Source organism: Fringilla coelebs, assembly GCF_963513975.1.
Source record: "Fringilla coelebs genome assembly, chromosome: 1".
In the NCBI taxonomy this organism is placed as follows: domain Eukaryota; kingdom Metazoa; phylum Chordata; class Aves; order Passeriformes; family Fringillidae; genus Fringilla; species Fringilla coelebs.
The window spans coordinates 3,583,375-3,598,023 of NC_140028.1; the positions used below are offsets into that span (position 1 = coordinate 3,583,375).

Here is a 14,649-nt window from a genome sequence, read left to right on the forward strand (position 1 = left end):
ATGTTTGGGGGGCTGTAAATGAGATGTGGCTCTGAATGCTGTAGGACATTAAAATGCTCACAATGATGAGGCCAGGACTAATGAAGGATGCACAACATCACAGTGAATGTACTGCTCCATTCTCCAGTTTCTCTCACAACACTCTGTAGGGCCCAAACTCAGAGGAGATGTAGCTGGGTTACTCCTGATGAGTATTACCACCTGCTACACATGAAGTATTGAAAATCTAAAAATCTAGTGAAAGGGAAAATTTTTTTTAAAAATTCACCATTACTTCCATTGTAAAGGAGTATTAGGAAAACTGCTTCATGCTAATTTTCATAATATTAAGATGTACAGACCATTCCTAAGATTGACTGGAGACCTCCTATAGAAGTCCAGCTGCCAATTAGAAAGGTTTCAAGTGTCATGAGATTAAGTTCTGGGCTCCACCTTCCCTAGAGCAGTCTGGTATTCAACTGATGGACTGCTTTAATTGTTTTGGCTGCCTAAAGCCTCTGCTGGAAGATACTGTGAGTTAATATCACTGGAAAACAGGCCTGAAGAATTAGCTGTAGCTCCAATGATTTTAATTCTTGGTGGCCAGCCTTACAAATCCCTTATTATTCATTCATGGAAGTGTCATATTTAAAATGCAAATTCCTTCCCATTGTCCTCCCCCCATCTCAATGCATTTCCTTTGAAGTATCCCTGGAGCTTTCCAGGGGCCACCCACAATGGGATCACTGTGATCAGCCAGCTTGCAAAAGTGTGCCCTGCACCAGCTCAGGTGAATTCAGCTGGGTCCTGCTTAGCAGTCCCAGCTTTCAAAAAGCATCCAGGCTTTGTTTAAGAGGAAGAAAAAAAAGGTAAAATGAAGGATATCAGGCCAGGTATTTTTACCAAGCCTTTTTAGCAAGGTTGCCTCTCCTGAGACACATCACAGCCCCATCACATGGCAGTGAGGTCAATAATATAAATAGATCTGGTTTGTCTTGCCCATGTTCTGCTGGTTTGGGAAGAACTGAGCTCTCTTATGACATCCACGGCAGAAAAAGGTGTCAAGGCTCAGCTGGCAGGGTTCCTGTATCCATGTAGGGAATAGTCCCTTGTCCTTGGTCCTTGCTACCATTCAGCCACAGTTACAAGTTTTCTAGGCAGGAGTAGCTGACCCCGGCCAAAATTGTGATAGAAATAATTCTATGAATGGGGAAAGGCCACTCTGATCCACTGCAGGAGCTGTAGCTGCAGGATGCTTGGGGAACATACTGGAGGGAATTATTGTGTTTTCAGGTGAAGTTCAGGCTAGTGAATGCATTGTCTGATTCAACCTTTCAGGAGCAACATAAATACTGATAATAATGACCTTAATAGCCAGGTAAATTATATTATCAGTAGTGGCTAAATAGTTTAATAATCTTCATCAAATGACTGAGTACTTTACCCAGCAGTGAGACTTGCTGGCTCCTGTGTGCTAATGCAGCCAGCACTAAAAACTGGAACCAATGTATTTTTGAGTAAAGACTGCACTACTTGAATTAAAAACCTATTTTTATCAGTTTCATGTGGTTTGTGGGGAAAGTTCATGCATATTAAGCAAACCTTGAAACTTGTGGCCAGAAAGTTGTAGTTTAAAATTTCTCAAAGTTCATATAATATAAATGGGGTCCTGGAAGAATGTTGTCAAATTATCAATGTCATTTCCCACTATGAGTGCAGGAAGCCGTGGCATTCTTTGTTCTGAACTGGTAGATCAAAACTACAAATACACTGCTGGAAATTCATGAGTTGTGAATATATGTTGATTTGATGGAGTGGAGAAAAGAAGGCTTCAGAGTGACCTTATTCTCACCTTCAGGTACCTGGATGGAGCCTACAGGAAGGCTGCAGAGAGACTTTTGACAAGGGCCTGTAGTGACAGGACAAGAGCAGTGGTTTTAAGCTGACAGAGGACAGGGTTATATTAGATTTTAGGAAGAAAATCTTTACTCAGAGGGTGGTGAGGGCCTGGCACAGGTTGCCCAGAGAAGCTGTGGCTGCCCCATCCCTGGAAGTTTCCATGGCCAGGTTGGAACAGGGCTTGGAGAAACTTGATCTAGTGGAATGTGTCCCTGCCCATAGCCAGAGGTGGAACTATGTGATCTTTGAGGTCCCTTCCAACCCAAGCCATTCCATAATTCTGTAACATGATTCTCTGATTGGTAATGATCCACATCCATAAACCAGCCATCCTGTTGTCTCCCTTACAATTGTCTTCCCCCTTGGATTAAGAGTTGTCCCTCTCAACCTGATGTCCTCACGTGGCTGAGCACTTTGTGTTACTGCCCAGTCTGGAACTCAAGTTCTGCATCTTTCCTACTTTTTAAGCAAGGTCTGGATGCCCTTAAGAGAAATGTTGGTGCTTTCAGAAAAGAAAATGCTCCTAATACTAATGAAAAACTCTCTGGAAAGTTCTGTGAAAAATGCCCTGAAGGTGCTGCTGGACAGGAAGATGAGCTGGGGCCAGCAGCAGGACCTTGCTGCAAAGGCAGCAAAGGGAATCCTCAGCTGCAGTGGCTGTATTGCCAGGTGAGGGAGGTGATCTTTACCTCTATTCAGCACTTCCAAGCCACACCTGAAGTGCTGGTCCCAGCTCTGGGCTCCTCGTACAAAGGACACGTGGAGAGGGTCCAGCAAAAGGGCCACAAAGAGGAATCAGGGTCTGGAGAATCTCTTCCAGAGCTGGGACTGGTCAGCCTGGAGGAGGAAAGCTGAAGGGGGATCTTATTAATTCCCAAAATGCAGGAAGGGAGGGAGCAAAGATGGAGCAAGGCTCTTCCCAGTGGGTGCCCAGTGACAGGATCAGAGGCAATGGGCACAAACTGAAGCACAGGAGGCTCCCTGTGAACATCAACCCTTTCAGTCTCAGCCATTCCATGACTCTCTGATTCCAGGTGCTGGAATAACTGGAGAAAACTGGGAACATTGTTGCCTGGACAAGCCAAACATCCTCAAACAATGGTGTGATCAAGTTTGCAGCTTCTCACAGATTTCATTAGCAAGTAGATAGTGAGTGACATGAACTTCCTTTACCAAATCCCCTTAGCTCTGTTTGGATTTTGTGCTTTGTATTTGGCTCCATGGATGTCTGGGAGACCTACTGCTGTTTTTATATGTGATTTGTGGATTTATTAAATGGATTTGGGAGTTAATTGTGTTGGGATGGTCCTGCCTGCCAACAGGAAACCAGGGCAGCATTTTCAATGCCCTTCAGTCCGCATAATCTAAATAAATTCATGAATGCACAGAAATTATTCTACCTTATTCCTTTTGCCCAGCAGAATGCGTTGGCTCAAAGAGCTCAGATTTGCTGTAATCGCCTTTTCCTCCCCAGTAATTCCTTAGGAGTCAGCCATCTCCTTCAGAGAACTGCACAACTGCCACCAAATCTAATTATTTCAGATTTTGTTTCTTTTTATGAACTTTTTGGCATATTTTGTAGAAGGCTGAGAGAGTAATCAGTAACTTATGAGTGAGAGAATCACAGGAGCACAAATTTTGGGAGGACACACTCCTCAATGATATATCTGCTGAAGTCAGGACTGCTTTGATATTCTGTCATTAATTCTTAGTAGTTTAAGAAATCAATCTCTTAAACAGGTTTATCAGAGAAACAGGATTTTGGGACTCAAAAATAAAACTGTAAAGGGACAAAATTTAGATTTTGAAGGGGTGAGAACAGATTCTTTTTTGTATTACCAAAATGTTCCCCCCTTTTTTTTACACTAAGAAACAGTGAAAACTCTGTAAACTTAAATACCCTTATAATCCTTCTATATAATAGGTTGTTCTTAAAAAATGCATTTCCAGATAAGATATTTTTTACTGTACTAGATGTTCCATTACTTAAAAGTTATCTTTACACAACCCTGTTCTGAAAAGGCATCAGAGGTGAAAAAAAAGAACATCTGTTACATTACACTCTAAAATAAAAGGTTGTTTTTACTGTCTATTTAGTTCAGTTTTACAAGAACAAACCCAAGAGGGCTGAACTGTTTCTGTTAAGAGATAATTCCTTGCTCCTGCCTGATGAAGCATTTAACATTTGTCCTCATATATTATCTGGTCTTTTTGTTTTATACTAGCTATTCTGTCACAGCAGTCAGTACAGGGCTTCCTTCTCCTGTGGAAAAGCTATGGATTTGGGTCTTGGAACATTAAAGATTAATTTTGATTACATTTCCACCAAGATTTTACTTTTTTTTTTTTCCTTTATGTGTGACTAGGAAAACTCAGCTTTACTTATTTATTAGGAATGTCATCAATACTTCTGGAATTATTGTGAAAAAGAACATTAGTTTATGGTTCACTTCGGATTTAGTGAGATCTTAATGCCGTTTCTTGGAATGTAAGAAAACAGATTTATGCTTTGTTAACATCTTCTCTCCTGCCTCTGGGATCTCAAACAAGCATTTGTTTGCATGGTGGTCATCTGCATATTCTGAAATAGTTGCAACTGTGCAGCACATGCATTCTGTAGGGCCTTTTACCTTCCCTACCTTTAGAAAATACACATGGATCTCTCCCATTTCACATAAAGACATAAAGGAACAGAGAGAGACAACAGGTTTCTACTTTCTATCAATTCCAGTTTACTGTTTTTTTAATAGTTAAAGGACATAGAATAAAGAAAATAAAATCCATAGAATCATAAAATTGTTTGGGTTGTAGGGAACCCCAAAATCTTCTCATGCCAGCCCCCTGCCATGGGCAGGGACACCTTCCACAGTCCCAGGTTGCTCCAGGTTGCCCCATCCTTGCACACCTCCAGGGATGGGGCAGCCCCAGCTTCTCTGGGCAACCTGTGCTAGGGCCTCACCACCCTCACAGGGAAGAATTTCTTCCTAATATCTAATCTAAATCTTTCATCTTTTAGCTTAAAATATTCTAAAATATCCCTCTTCTTTAAAATTGCATCAGAACTTCAAGATTACTGGACATTTAGCATTTTTGCTTGCCATTCCTGCTCACAAGAGCAGTTGTTTCTTCAAGAGCAGTGTGATGTTACAATGAGTGTAACATCACACTGCAGTGAAATCCAAAGATAGCACATCTCCAGTGGAAACAGAGAGGGAAATCACTCCTACAAAATGAACTGACATTTCTACATGTCAGCTGAAATTTTGTTTTTCAATACAGACCCGATCATGCCTGGGATATGACAATCCCCCTATTCTTTCTGAATCACCTATCATTGCTAATAGTACACCCTGTCACAGATACTCAGGCAAAATATAGAGTGCATTATATAGGAGGCAGAGTAGAACCCATCTCATTTTCCTCACAGTGATAGTTTGGAGAAACAAAGCTGATTTTCACCAGCAAAGTGCAGAGACACAGGGAAATGATCCAGGGACTTGGCTGATGGGAGGGTGAAGCATTGATGTGGGATGTTCAGGAGGCCTTTTTCAATTCATCTATTTCCAGGTAGGACACACAAACAATTATGGCATTGCACAGGCAATGACAGGATTTCCCACTGGAATACAACACATATTTATGGCTAAGAAATCTAAATTCAAACTGGGAAGGTGGAGCAGAAGGAGAAGCAGTTACTGCTCAGTGATTCACAGATTCACACTATCGTTAGGGCTTGAAATACCTCCAAGATCATTTGGTCCAATTGTCACATTTAGTCCAATTGTCATCCAAATACCACCACGCCCACTAAACCATCAAAGTTCCTCATCTGCTTGTTCTTTGCACCCTTCCAGGGGTGGTGACTCCACCACTTCCCTGAACAGTCTGTCCCAATGTCTGACCACCTAATTCTTCCTAACAGCAACCTCTTCTGGCACAACCTGAGGCCATTTCCCCTTGGCCTGTCACTTGTTAGTTGGATGAAGACACCAACCCCTACCTTGCTACAGCCTCCTTTCAGGGAGCTGTAGAGAGAGTTAAGGTCCCTTCTGAGCCTTCTTTTCTCCAGGCTGAGCCCCTGCAAAGCTCCCTCAGCTGCTCCTCTTCAGACCTGTGCTCCAGACCCTTCCCCAGCTCTGTTTCCTTCTCTGGATGCACCCCAATGTCTCTCTTGTGAGGGGCTCAAAACTGACCCAAGAATTCGAGGTGTGCCCTCCCCAGTGCCCAGCTCAGAGGGACAATCCCTGCCCTGGTCCTGCTGGCCACACTGGTGCTGACACAGAAGGGCAGGAGGTCACCTGGACACACTCTGGCTCACGTTTGGCCACTCTTGGCCAGCACCCCCAGGGCTTTTTCTGCTGGGCAGCTTTCCAGACACTCTGGAAATATCCCTGGAGCACTGCAGGGGCTTGTTCTGACAACAAGGAGGAGACCTTGTCTTACAAAAGGCATCTAATGAGGTTGTACTGGTCAGCTGAGCTCTAGAGAAACCTCAGCTTGGCCGTGAGCAGGGCTGTATTTCATTCCTGGGCTGGGGCACTTGATCCTGTTTAGAGGTAGTGGAGGTCACTTGCAATGGTTTTCCCAATTTACTGTGAGTTCTCCTTCAGCACTCCCATGTTCCTGTGTGCAGTGAAACGTGACAGAGCCCACAGAGGGCTTGTGCTGCTTCTTTTTGCAAAAGGGAACCTGGAGTGGATGCAGTGCCTCGCTATAAATCCATCACAGAGATCCAGCAAAGAAATATTCACAGATCCAGTTTTTAAAACTGTGAATAAATCAATGCATTGTCCCAAAGTTCTCTTTTGTATATATTTTTCCTCCTTTCCCTTTCATGTGCCTGATACAGATCAGTAGAAAGTTTAGAAGTCTGCATTCAAACAGACTGCTATTTTTTTGGAAGTTTTTTTTGGTTCTATTCAGTCCTGTTTCAAAAATGCTGACTGAGGCTAACAAAGGGTTAAACCATCTTGTAGTGGGCAGTGAGACACACACAGATTAGGAAGGATTAAATCTCTAAATGTCAAAGGGAGAGAAAGGAAGAGTCTGTCCTGCAGTCTTGACTGAGCATCCCATCATTCTCCTACTCTAATGCTGGGGAAACAGAGATTAGAAAATCTTCTACACAGCTAAATGCAGACTGCAGCTCAGAGATAAGTGAACCAGAATATCTACTCTGGGCTCAGTTGTTCAACTTCACTCATCCACAGCCTTTCTGATGGGGAAACACAGATCTCAATACAAAATTCAGGGCTTGCTCAGCTCTGCTGTCACTTCCTGAGCCACGGCCACTTCCCAAACCTCTGTCACTGTCACTTTCCAAACCATTCCCACAAGTGAAGATCTATCCTCTGCCCTGCTGAAGGCTCCCAAGGATGGGTTCTTGGGTTCAAGCACTCAGCTGGGATCCACAGCAAGGATTTAATCAATGGTGCCTCAAATTTGATAATATTTTTTTTGTTCCTTGCTGCTGTTGGCCAGGAAGCCTTGAGAAGGATGGATAGAAGAGTGTTGGTTTATATTCAAAATACAGTCTCCTTCTGAATCAACATGAAATGGGTATTCTCAGGAAAAACACGTTTTGCAGATTCTGTTGTCAAACTGCTGGTCATTAAGATACTCCAGCAGATTTTCCCAGGGGTCAAATTTGAGGACAGATCATTCTATTCTATTTTAATTTTCTTTCATTTAGAACTTAAAAAAAAATTTATTTAACTTCTATGATATGATCCAATCCCCTGAGGGGCAGAAAATCTACAGATAAGTCCAATCTGGCCTGATAAATTGAAGAGAAAACAGAAAAATTAAACTTATAGAAAAGTATAAAAAATATCTGAGACACCAGCTGATTTGGGGACATGACTGAAGATGAAGTTGAAGGAAAAAAAAAACACACAGATTGTATAATATTATCCTTTATTCCTCTATTCCACTGAGAAGGAGGTTTTTTTAGCTATCAGCATAGTGGCATTCTGGATAGAGTTTGACAGTGATGATTAATTGATAGCCTTGGGTTTTAAAACACTGAGAAAATACCTCAGGCCCTTAAGTACCAACTCCTTTCCCATCCAGGTTTGGTTTAAAAATTGCTCTGGAAATGCTTTGCAGTTGAGATGATTTTGGCACAGAATTGAGTAATGCATTTGGAAGTGTAAGATAAGGGGTCATTTAATTTATTTTTTGGTATTTTTCAGTGTCTTCCTGGGTATTTTTGTGTTTTCCAGCATGAGAAGTTGAGGATTGCTGGGTAATACCATCAGCACACTGGTTTCAAGGGTGATAGGAGACAAGGAAAAACAATTTAGGAGTTAGTGTAAAAGTAAAACAGCAATCAACCATCAAGAAACCAAAACCCTTGTGTTTCAAGGATGATTTAAAAAAAAATGTTTCTAGGCCTTAGGAAATGCAATTTGCTAATAGACTGTAGTGCAACGATTAAGGGGAAGCGATTGTAATTGTAAATTACCCTGTGCCACGTGGAAGGCACTAATACACTTAAAATACAATAGTGCATACATCTATGACTGGTAATGAAGGTGATAATCACCTTATATTCACAAAGGAAATGATGTAATAAATCCTATATAATGCAGTTTACAGGTTACCTTGGCAAGGGCACTTGAATCGACAAGCAGAGAACAGGCCCTCCACGAGCTGCAGTATATATTATAATTAGGGGCATAAAATTCTAATGAAATGTTGTCCTAAGTGATATTGATTCCAATTTGGCAGACTAGGAGCTTGGTGATGTCATGATATTAACATTGGTTGGTGCACCAAGGAATTCAAGGAGCACCCATACTCCCCTTGATGGGGCCCTTTCCAGCTTTTCCCTCAGTAAAACTTGTTTTCTGACTCCAGAATAAAAAGGAGAGAAAAGATCCTGCAAACACTCAATTGCAGCAGAAGCCATTTTCCAGTTTTAATTAGCATAAGTGTAACATTCTATGCAAAAAAAAAAAATGGGCTGCAGAGCGTACAAGCTGAACAAACCCTCCCCAAAGTGTTCTTAATTTCACATCAATCTCACTTAGTATGGAGGGCTGGAGATGTTTGCAAGGAGAGTTTTATGGTAAAGTGGCCCTGTAAGGCAAGGGAGATATCCACACAGTGTGAGAAATTGTGGAAGGAAGTGAATCAAGGGCAGCTTTCTGGGATCAGGATGGAAATCTGGATAAAAAAGACTCCAGTAATGGTGGGAGATTGGCAGAGGTGCCAACACGAGCAGCACAATATCAAATATAGTCTTATTTTTATTATTATAACTATTATAAAAGTGGAAAAATAATAAGGAAAATAGCAGGGAAAGACTGGAGGAGTTAGACCTGCTCTTCCTGGAGAGGGGAAGGCTCTTTATGGTACTCTAGAACTTAAAGAGTGGCTACAAAGAGGGCAGAGACTCTCTCATCACAAGGAGGAACAATGGCAGGACAAGTTGGACCAGGCAAGGTTTCATCTTGAGAGAAGAAATAAATTTTTTACAGTAAGAACAGCCAATCACCGGGAAAACTTCCCAAGGGATGTGGCAGAGTCCCTGTCCCTGGAAGCTTTCAACCTGTGTCTGGACAGAGTCCCAGATGGAGTCACCAAGGCTCCCTTTCCCAGGAAAGGTTGGACCAGATGATGCTTTGAGGTTCCTTCTAGCCTGGGCTGTTCTATGATCCAGCGAGTCCAATGACACATGAAAATGATTTCTAGTTGTTGATTTAGACCTGTAACAAAAATATTATTTTTCAGGCATTATAATTACTACAAACTTCTAAATAATTTCATATAAATCGCTTTTATACCAACTTTGTCTGAGTATTGCCCATCCCAGGGTAAAAATGATATGATACTTAAGTTTTGAAATGGCAGCTGAACACAACTGAAAACACAACAAAATCTGAAAGTCTATTGTGGACTTATCCATTTCCACAGTAGTCCCATAGATCTAATAAATGTATTAAAATAACAGAGAGCTGGAGGTGCAGGTAACTATCATCTGTTTGTTGTCAAAGAGTGTTCAGAAGTCCTATTCAAGTTTTTATTTTTCCTTATGCATGCCTTACACTTGTTCATGTTATGGCAAGAAGTTAAAGCCTCTTCAGAAAGCCAGAGTCCTGTTCCTCTGAAGTTGATGGTTGCCTCTGAAAAGGAAGATTACCCTTATTTTTAATCAGAGAAAATGTCTTACATAGGAAACAGCAAGATGCATCGGTGTCTTTTTTAGCCAGGCACACAAACTACCCCGATTTTGAACACCCAGAAAAAAAGCAATTTGTATTTTTTGCACCCTTTATTTATAGTACTGTACCTTCAGTATAGTTATTTTCCTTCAGTAGGAAAATAACAGTCCTATACTCATGAAAACTCAAAACATTTTGGAAGTCAAAGCAGATGTTTTAAGGAATGAAGGAGAAAAGAGTTTAATTCTCAGTGACTTCCCTTTCAAGTGATGAGTCCTGCATTGATTGCCATTGTGCCCTATTGAAATTCTTATTATTCTATCATTGATAGCAGTGAGGCAAAGGGAATATCTCACTGACCCAGTCAGTCCCCATAACTCAGCTTGTTAGACTTCCAAAGGGGCTCCTGCCCAGCAGACAAATAAACTCAGCTTGATGTTATAAAACCCGTCAGATGTTTTAGGGCAAGACTGGGACGAGCAAAACAATGTATTTTACAGACAGCTGGGTGTGCAGTGTGAGTAGAATGGACTGCAGAACTGGAGATCATATCCTTGGAGATTTACTGGAAATGCATCCCTGCCTGTTTATCTGGTTTTATATCAGCACAAGTTTGCAATTCCATATGCTGTTTGTTATCTGGGGTTTTGTCATAACCTCGCTCTTATTCTGTCTGTGCCTGTCCTCCTTTTGTGAGTCTCTCCCAGCCTGGCTGGTGTAATTTCAGTGTTACAAACTTTAAATGACAATCCAGCAGGATAATGTCTCAAAGGGATCTGCAGCACTGCTGGGTAAGTAAAGCACAGCAAAAAAAACAAAGGTTATTTAAAAAAAAAAACTGAGCAGAGGGTCAGATGCAGAGAGTCAGAGCTCAAAATACAAGAAAAAGTGGTCAGCACAGGGGGCTTTGATTCCCAGAGAGTCCTGCACCAAAACAATGTTTCCATACCCACATTTAAAAAAGCTGTCACAATGTAAGAGAGAAGGTTGATAACTAAGGGTGAGAAAAAGATCAGAAACAAAAGAGATCAGAAAGAAGGTGATTAATTTTCATGGTGGAGGAAATTATGAACAGGAGCCTTGGCTGTGCTGTGCATAATGCTCTTTCAAGAAGTGAGGTAATGATCTGGTAAAATTACTGCTGACAGAGAGTTATTCAGGTTATTTAGAGCTAAAGAGTCTTCAAATTATCTCAATGACTGCACAAAAGAATAAAATTCACTGTTGACAAAAACAAAAATGGGTGCATAGAAAAATTATGGAAACAGTGTGTAATTATTGTCAGAACTCAAATTATCTGTTCCAGCTTGGGGGAGAAATTGTTAAGTCATCACCTGAAAAAGCTCAGTGGCAGCCAAAAGGGCAATTATAATGACAGGAATTATTTGAAAACTGTTTGAGAACAAACCAGAAAACATCATTAAGCTGGCCTGTAAAAATTCACAGGATACACTGATACAGAAGCTGCATGCCAGACTAATTGCTCTGCCTCTGGAAGTTATAGAAACATGGAGCAAAATATAGAGGAAGGCAATGATGCTGATCACAGATAGGTATTCTCATGAAAAACCTTTTGATTGTGGAGCTGCTTGCTCAGATTCAGGCCTGGGAACAGCTGCTCTCCACAGGCACCACCTGGAATACAGCACAGAGGTGTGTTATGCAGAGAAAATAAGAGTGTCTTGGACACTGCAGCATGTGTTGCAGTGAAATAGGAGGATGTGGAAGTAGAATTAACTGCAGGATTGGTTGTTTTCTTGATTCCTTTTATTGCTGCGCATTTTTTTTATCCTCCTTCAAGTAAAACAGAAAGGGACAAAATAGAAATGTCCCTCTTAGTTCAGGAAAACTGCCAGTGCTCAGATCCTTGCTGGGAAAAATGCCAGCACTCCACTCATGCAATATCTTTCCCACTTTAAGCACACTCTTTAGGAATTGGGGGAAGAGTGCAAACCAATGAAACCTCTATACAGGATGTGCATTTTCTTTATGCATAGAGAGAAAAAAAAAAAAAAAGCACCTAAAATCATTAATTCTCAGTCTACTAAGCTACTAAGCTGTACAGGGGAACTCTTTTATTTCTCCAGGATTATGGCTTTTGCAAGTGCTCTCTTCATAGAACTTTGTAGCTCTACATCACTGGTTATTGCTGCTGTGCTGCCTGCAGAGCTGCTTAAGTTCAGAAACACCTCAGGTAGGAACAGAGGGAATGGAAATCTGGAAGGGTATTGCAGCCTAAAAGGTGTTGGGGTTCAGGAGGGTTCTCACAATCTTTTTCCCTCTCAGTCTGAAGCTGATGAATTTACCTTGATGCTGTTTGAGTTATGCTGGTGGTTTCAAGTTATCATCCGGAGTTCCAGTTATTTTGGAAGATGCATAATCATGGGCTTGTGTAGCCATGTGGATTTCTTATGAGTTTTAGTGCTTGTTTGGGTAAAGGATCTACACAGAAAGAGTCAGCAGGAATATCATTTCTTTAATGGGGAAAAAAAGAGAACTTCAAAGGTCCAAATCAAGTGTAAAATGTTATAACTCATTGGTGTACAGTGAGAAGGAGACTTGTGCTTTTGTACTTTTGAAAATCTTCCTCCCCACACCTAAATCATCATTGCCCTCAGCTGATCCACATTTTGGTTGGAAACAATCAGAGCTTGGAATATCTGTGGGAACAAGATGAGCCTCTCACATTTGTCTGAAATCATTCACATTTCAGCTGAAGACTGCCCATGGAACAGTTTTCAAACATGGTTTCATTGCTATCACCTGCCCTAGATTATCTCATTTGTAAAATGGAGAACAAAACAAAACAAAACACAAAGAAAGCCAGACCAAAAAAAAAAAACCAAAACAAAAGCAAAACAACTAAACAAAAAAAAATTCTCACTGGTGTCTGGAAATTAAACCCAACAGGTTTAACATTTTGGGAGAAGACCTAGAAATGCCTTAATTTTAGGACACCATAGCTTTTTCCAGTGTTAGAGCAGATCCATGACTATGTAGACAATATTTGGTTCACCAGCCAAACCACTTGGTGGAACCTCCATCCCTGGAAGTGCTCAAAAACATCTGTGGCATTGAGGACATCACTTAGTGGTGATCATGGTGGTGGTGCTGGGTTGACAGTTGCATCTGATCATCTTAAAGGTCTTTTCCAGCTTTAATGATTCTGTGATTCTCTTCCATTAACTTGACTGATCCTGCAGTTCCCTGTTCTGACTGCAGACAACAGGATGAAAATTTGACGCTTTACCTCTCATTGTGTATCTGCCTGTTTAAAAGTGCACTCACTTGGCAGAATAGATTGTTCAGCTCTTTCCCCTTCTCCATTCTCTCAAAACAGGACAGAGTAGGAGGGGATCAAAGCTGGGACATCAGGAGAGGCAGAGCTATGAGGTTAATTAAGACTGTAAGTTGTCATACTAAATGGATTTAAGCATTACATTCTAATAGACTTTAGAAACACTCCCAAGGTAAATCAGAAGGGGAGATAGAACAAGAAGAATCAAAAATTAGTTTAGTCTTTATTACCTTGGGCTTACATTTCTGCCCACAAAGACCTCATGCCATGGTGTGGAAGTGCAGTATTGATTTTTGAGGGGAGCTGTGGTGGGATCCTCCCCCCAGCACATGGGAGGACTCCACAGCCTGCAGAACCCACCCCTGAGCACAGTGGGAGCACCTGAACTCACCCCAGTCTCTTTTGCATGGATACAGAGCAGGCTGAAATGATGGATTATGAGAAATGCTACATGAAAAGGAGGGGAAAATGAAAAATGGGGAGGAAGGACATCTTTCATGGTTGAGAGAAAAGTTTTCTTCCAGATCCCTGTTCAATGTATGAATGGTATGTCTTATTTCACATCCTCAGTCATTTCCTCCCCATTTCACATCCTGAATTTGATCTGCTAATTTATGTATTTTGGGTAAAATTGCCTATGCACATATATAAGTACATATATTTCATCTGTGAGGAAGAAAGTGTTATCAAAACTCAAGAAATTCATGAGTGATTAAGTTTTCACCTAAGGTCATACAAGACTTTGTGCTGTCTCTCAAAGTCACTAAAATCTTTGAGAGGCACAAGGAATTTAACCCCTGGCTCCTCTCCAGACAATATCAGCAGCACAGCCACAATCATTGGTACCTTTGACCATCAAGGCCTTCCAGGAATGGGGATGAGGCCACTGATTTTCTTTGGAGCAGCTGCAAAGTGCCACCAAATTGAAGCTTCCAGCACTGAGAAGCTGAGACCATTTTCATGTCAATCTCTTCAGTGAGGCTCCTGCTGAGCATCTTCAGAAAAAAGCGCTGCTAAGTTTCTCCTAACCTGCTTCCCTGGCAGGAGACAGATGAAAGAACCATCTCTTTATATGAAAACATCTTTGAAGGTTTTTGTTATCTGGTGGGACCTCCTGTTGATGGAAGGCTCTAGGCTGCTGTGCTCCCAAACTCTGCTGTAATGGGTTCACTTTTGTAGGGATTTTCTCACAGTTCATCCTGGCTTGAGTTGTTCTTTTTGTCAGAGCTGTAATGGATGAGATAGTCTGAGAGCACAGCCTGTGTGGTCCTTGGCAGTCAGCAGTGCTCCCTTGAAGATGCTTGG

At 41.5% G+C, this 14,649-nt stretch overlaps 1 protein-coding gene across 7 annotated transcripts in view; it reads left to right on the forward strand.

The window, feature by feature from the left end:
• The window catches only part of TSNARE1 (t-SNARE domain containing 1), a 456,292-nt gene that overhangs the window by 416,176 nt on the left and 25,467 nt on the right, over positions 1 to 14,649 (forward strand). The window contains exon 14 of one of the 7 annotated variants that reach the window (XM_084226303.1): positions 2,913 to 2,964. The exons of the other annotated variants lie outside the window; for them this stretch is intronic. The gene's annotated coding sequence lies outside the window, so the exon portion shown is untranslated. Of the gene's footprint in view, positions 1 to 2,912; positions 2,965 to 14,649 lie in introns of those variants that run through there. 7 annotated transcript variants of the gene reach the window in all.